The sequence below is a fragment of the Megalops cyprinoides genome, chromosome 3, assembly GCF_013368585.1.
Source record: "Megalops cyprinoides isolate fMegCyp1 chromosome 3, fMegCyp1.pri, whole genome shotgun sequence".
NCBI classification, from domain to species: Eukaryota; Metazoa; Chordata; class Actinopteri; order Elopiformes; family Megalopidae; genus Megalops; species Megalops cyprinoides.
Genome location: NC_050585.1, coordinates 54,224,195 through 54,230,468, shown reverse-complemented (window position 1 = coordinate 54,230,468; position 6,274 = coordinate 54,224,195). Strand labels below are relative to the sequence as shown.

At 49.0% G+C, this 6,274-nt stretch overlaps 1 protein-coding gene across 1 annotated transcript in view; it reads right to left on the bottom strand.

Moving 5' to 3' along the window:
- LOC118774040 (rho GTPase-activating protein 6-like) overlaps nucleotides 1-3,962 on the bottom strand; it is a 19,573-nt gene extending 15,611 nt beyond the window's left edge. The window contains exon 1 of the mRNA XM_036523147.1: nucleotides 3,820-3,962. The gene's annotated coding sequence lies outside the window, so the exon portion shown is untranslated. The remainder of the gene's footprint in view (nucleotides 1-3,819) is intronic.
- Between the last annotated feature and the right edge of the window lie 2,312 nt (nucleotides 3,963-6,274).

Sequence of the window (6,274 nt, the reverse complement as noted above, 5' to 3'; positions counted from 1 at the left end):
CTGCGTGCTCCTGACAGACAGCGCTGCTCTCAGCTGAGGCTGGCAGGGTGACCCGGGGCGGCCGAGCCGGGCTCAGCACCAGCAGGCTGTGAGTCCAAGTAGGCCACTGCTGTTGTGCTCCTTAACAAACGACTTAACCTCACCTGCTCCACTAAACATCAAACCCAGTAAATCTAGTAATAATATTCACCTTCATCCACTCTAAAAACCAAAGGCAAAAGTGATTCAGGAGGCGTCTGTCCTGAATCTGACCCCATAGGTCTGTTTGTGCATCAGAGGAAGCCGGCAGAGTCGCCCTGGTGACTCTCCTCCTCCACTGCTGCTCTGGGGTGTAATATTACTGCTTTAGGAAAGCATGTCTTTCACTACCCTACATTCACAATAACTGCACACGCAACTCCAGAACTTTCCCCAATGAAATCTCTTCCTGAGATCAGCCCAAGCGCCAGAAATAAACAGACAGAACATAAGCTGTGGGCCCTGGTGGAGTGGGTGTTCTCATCACCAGGGACCCACAGTGATCAGGGAGTACTGCTGAGAGTGACGCTTATTTTCCCTCTTCAGAGAGAGCAAACACAGCCCTGACCAGCACGGCCCCGTCGAGTCCAGGGAGCCCCGTCACACATCTCCTCTGGGGTGTGAGCAGAAACACTCCTAAAGCTGCTGGGCTTAGCTTTGCAGACTAGACTCCTAATGTCTAAGTCTGTGGGTGTGCACTTGTGTGTGTGTGTGTGAGTGTGTGTGCGTACAGTATGTGTGTGTCTGTGTATCTGTGTGTTTGTGTGAGTGTGTGCGCATGTACAGTTTGTGTGTGTCTGTGTATCTGTGTGTTTGTGTGAGTGTGTGTGCATGTACAGTTTGTGTGTGTCTGTGTGTACAGTATGTATGTATCTGTGTGTGTGCATGTGTACAGTATGTACATGTCTTGCGTGTATGTGTGTCTGGGAGATTTATTTTGATAGAATAGAAGCATTTTTTAAACTAAATTCCACAGCCTCATATGTCATATGTAACATTTGAACCTCAGACTTGGTTTATAATTTATTTTGAGTCCAAACTCCCGTGACTGTGATGAATATCCAGCTACAGGAGTAACGTCAATAAAACGTTCAGCAATTACACACCGCGGAACACTGAATGTTTGCTGTCAGGCTAAATAAATTCGAGATCAAACTCTGTTTATTGTTTTATGATATGTGAGATAGGGTGTGTGCAAGAGTACAGCGCTCTTGCTTTCTTTAAGGTTCGTTTTGTAACCGCATGACCTGACAGGATTAGGGAATTACGCACTGTTTCTACAAAAAGGATAAAAAAAATGAAAAACGAAAAGGAAACTTGAGGTTGAGGAATAGAGACCTTCATGAAAAAGAGCTTTCAAACCATGAATGAGTCCAACAACCACATTACTGCTCTGGTCTTACTGATCCGAGATCAGTATCAGACGCATAGCTAAAGCCTTTCCCTGTAATGAACCTGAGGGGTGGGAAAGCGGCAGGAATCAAGGAATCAGACACTCACACTGCAGAGTCGAGGACACGTAGCGAACGTACACATCGCAGGCCATAAACGAAGTTTGAATCCGTTCGTATCGCCGGTAGGAGGGGGTGTCATCTCTTAATTGGTTTATGGAGTTTAGGAAACAACAGAAACACAAAACAAGCCGTTGCACCAGAGCACGTGATAAGCGCAGCTCCATCGGATGACGCAGCGTTTATCTCATGATAAAATAAGAATTCCCGGAAAACCGAAACGCGGCGGAACGCGCCACGCCTGGACTTCAAGACTTTGGGGTTACCTGTGCTTTACAGCTTTCGAATAGAAGGAGCCATTTATGGCACGCAGGCAAATTGTTAAACATACATACAATATGGTAATTTCAGATAAAAACACCATCTTACAGTTCTCAAGCTAAACAATATATTTGTTTGCTGACTTGCACACCACAAGGTCCCTATCAGGCCAGGCTCGGCGCCAGGAGAAAATACGGAGGAGTGCAATTGCAATTCGCGGGGCTGCACAAAAAGTTATAAATACTATGCAGACATCGGGATGTAAGGAGACAGCTGAGGGTGCACTGAGTTCCGTCTAGGGTGCGATGCACCCCTAAGCACCCCCATAGCGCTGGGCCTGTATCGGTCGATCGAAATTTTGAGAGGAGGTAACAAATGTTATAATATGGACATATAATGCTTTAGTTACCAAATACATTTTTACAAAATCGAGGAACAAAGACTCCGAAAACTCTTCTAACATCTCACTCTTCCCCATAGCTTCAGATCTGACTGATGCGTCAAACTTCGGTGCGTTGTTCGCTAAATCTTCTTGTATCGACGCCAGCCTGAGATGGGACAGATGCCCGAGTTTTCGCGGCCGGTTCTTGCTATTAGGTCAGGCTGTGCGCGGTCGGACAGCTGCACTCAGCTCTAACTGTACCATGAGTGCTTCAGGACTGTGGAAGGATGGTCTTGCTGTAACACTCAAGTCATACCTATGCATTCTGACCAGTTAGACCAGTAAGGAAATCCATTTATGCCATTCAGCATGTAGACATTTCCACCAAATTGTGTATCGCCATGCAATCGTGATCCAGTTTTCACCACTGTGCTGTGCTGTCCTTTTCTCTGTCTGCCTTCTGACAGAAACTAATCATGAGCACTTTTACCCGTTTATACATACATGGTTTGATCGCGACCAGATGCCCTCCGTAGACAGAAGCGCCTGTTTGCAGTTCGCTGCTCAGAAGGACCTTTTGTGGCAGAAACCGGCTTCACCAAAGTACAGACGGCACCAGCGACACAACAGTCATTAATACAATTAATAAAATGTATCCTGAAAGTAAGACATTAAGACATACTTAAACATCTATACGCGTACATTCTCTATTTGTAAATGTGGTACAAAGAGCACTGTTTTTCGCTTTTAGAGAACTGGGGAAACGTTTTAATTTCCCGCATTTCTGAAACGCACTACATTAATAACGAGCTATACATTTCGTAAAATAAAGGACTGTGTTTTGACAGGTACACCGAAGCAATTTTGAAAAGAGAAAGGTTTAAAACAACTCACTTCACTAACTGCGAGAATGGGGTGGGAAGCGACCGTCGGAGCGTTTGCGCGCAGATACAATCGCGCATCTTCGCCGGCTTAAAAGGTCGTTCGCACGAAAGCAATTTATCGACACCAAATTTGGGGTGCGGTGTGAGGGAAGATACATTTGACATAATCTGGCGAGCGTATGTATTTAATATATGGATATCATATGTAAGACTGATATTGTGATGAATGAGAAACGGAATTGCACAACAAACCATTTACAAACACATAACCTCTATCAGCGTCTGCCCCGCAGGGTGTCGCTGATCGAACAGAATTCCCCTTCGTTAACCAGATCAGCCTCCATTTAACGTCTACGGGAGACACTGAGCTGCCCTGAGAACAGCAGTTTTGTGTAATTTGAAATGGCATTAAGAATGCAACAGTTAGCTTTGTGTTGACTTATCTCAGTGAGTGAAATGCTCTCTCCACCTCATTCAGCCAGAAGCCTCTCACAGTGACACAACTGACACCCTACTTCAGGGAAGAGAAAACTTTTTATATTGCCTAACAAGTTATCAGTAAAACACTTCAGATAAATACATTAACAAAGCAAGCACACTGTGCTGAAAGCAGACATGCAGACTGTCCACAGACACACACAGCAGCGAGTGCAGTACACAGCCGGGACATTTCAGCAAAACAAACTTTCCTCCAGCCACCACAGTCACCAGCACAGACATGCAAACAGACTCCAGCAGGCAGCTCCAGAACACTCTGTGGTACCTGGCAACAGGAATCCTCTCCCAGGAAAGTTGTGTGCGGAGACAGCAGAGAGGGTCTCTCAGGGAGGTGATGTGTGGGCTGGGGAGAATGACCCGGGTTCGAGAGGGTAAGCAGGGTGGACGGGAGAGCGGCTGAAACGCTGAGTCCTGCCCTCCCTGCAGGAGCTGTGAGCCGGCGAGTTAACTCAGCCGAGAGCCAGCGGGGGAGGGGCCACTCTGATGAGCCTGCCCCCCCCCCCCCCCGCCCCCACAGCAGGCCGGCCTGCCTCTGCGGGAGAAATCCTGCCTCTGACAGCCCTTCCCCAGTAGTGTTCTGTCAGCTCCCTGCCTGTCCTCACGGGGGCGCTGTCCATCGGGAGCGCAGCCCGCTCGGAGGCTTCTGCTTCTTTTATGAGTCTGCTGCACCTTGAACCCCCAGACTGGCTGCAGCTCTCCACGTTTCACACTTCCTGAAGTCCCAGCCGTCTGTCAGTGCTGTCGGCTGCCTGGCCCTTTTCACCCAGGTCGTGTCCTCGAGGTAGCCTTGCTCTGTTAAACAACCTGGATAAATCTGGATAAAGGAAATAACCTAGATAAAAGAAATGACCTGGAGAAAGAATAGTAAGTAATAACAGCCATAATAAGTCTGAGTGATAATGTGGCTTTTAGCACGACTCTGATCATCTCAGACATCCATCCTGGCTTTTCCCTTATCCCTGCTCTTTGAAGGAGCAGGTGTACAGCAGCGGTCGGTATGCAGTCAATGTGCAGTCAGTATGTGGTCAATCTGAGGTCTGGTGAAAGAGCGCAAAACCAAAGTGCTGCTCTTTTTCTCACTTTCACTCCTTTAGGTAAAGGCAGGCAGTCTGTGCTGCCCCCTGCTGGCTGCTTCCCTGAAGCGCACGGGGCCCCCTGCAGCGCAGAGGATGCTGACGCTGAATCAGAGAGCGTATTTATACCTGCAGACACGGCCCACTGTGCCAGAAACAGGAAGACACAGGAAGTGGCGGTGACCTGAGTGGGGACAGCGCGGGCGGGGCAGAGAAATGCTGGCGTCAGTGTGGGCTGTACACAGAACGCATTCCCCCCACCCTGATCTCAGGAAACTCAACCCCACGCAGACCTGAACTCACTGTGCTTGGCTCTCCTGCCCGCACCCCTGATCTAACAAAAGCAAGAGCTGAAAAAGACACAAACACAAGCCTTGTCCTTGCTGCAGAGGATTTGTGCTCGCGTAACGGATGAATTTCACATAGAAGACCACCGTAATTGCTGTAAATGCCCAAATTGCTCCTTAAAATCTTCACAACTGTGCCTGCAGCTCTCCTTTGTACATTCAGATAAACGGAGAAACACATTTCATAGACAGGCTAGACTTGATTAAGGTGTTTATTTGAACGTTTGCTCTTTGATGTACGCAGTGGTAAAGTAAAACAGGAACCGGTCTGAAGCAGAGGGATGCGTGCTGGCACTCAGACAGCATGCTGGCATTGCATTTTTGGGCAAAGTAATCTGAACCTGACTGATAATATTAATATTAATATTACTAACAGATCCTCACAGGGACTAGAACAGCTCCCAAACGCACACAGAATTCCACTTCCCTTGGCCTGAACACGCAGTGTTGGGCTCTTGGGTTTGTAGGGTGGAGTGTGGCTCCATTCCGAGAGAGGAGGACGGGACGGCATGCAGATGAGCCGTTTCCTCCGGCTCCAATCTGTTCTGATTGTTTTTTCCGTCGTTATAAAACCCAGATCTCCCGAAAGGTTTGACTCAGGGAAACGGCGTTTAGAAAAACACTCTGCCAGGATGCGGTGACCCTCCGGCCCGGACGCACCCCGCCCGCCGGATCCAATCGGCTGGTGGGCCGAGACCCGCTGTCTGAGCGGGCACTGCGGCCGCTCCTGACCACTGCACTGAACCTGCTGAGGCAGGGAGAGAGCAGCAGCATCGGCCTACCATCTGCCTCCTGTCCAAACGCTAACACTCTCAAACAGAATGGCAATGTCTCCACCGCCCACACCAGCGGCGGAAACTCCTGTCCTCTGGGCTCCCTCCCGAGCTTTACTCTGCTGGTCTGGACTGGAATCCCAGCAGAGATGGCTGCCGCTGGCATGCTCATGGAGTGGAGGTGTGATTGGAATGACACCTTTGTCAGGTGAGGCTGTAAATGTGTTCACCCTCCGAGGGCTGTGTGGTGCAGGGCTTCTCACAGCTCTGTCAGCACTCACAGCTCCACAGGAAACAGTACCGGGTCGTGTGACGTTTAGAGCACAGCAGAGGAAAAGGCAAGCTGGTGCTTTACAGTGCTTTGTGCTATGTGAACACACTCACACACACTCACACACACTGCACACACACTGCACACACACTCACACACACACTGCACACACACACACACACACACACACACACACACACACACACACACACACACACACACACACACACACACCCTTGTCTCATATGCGGATTTG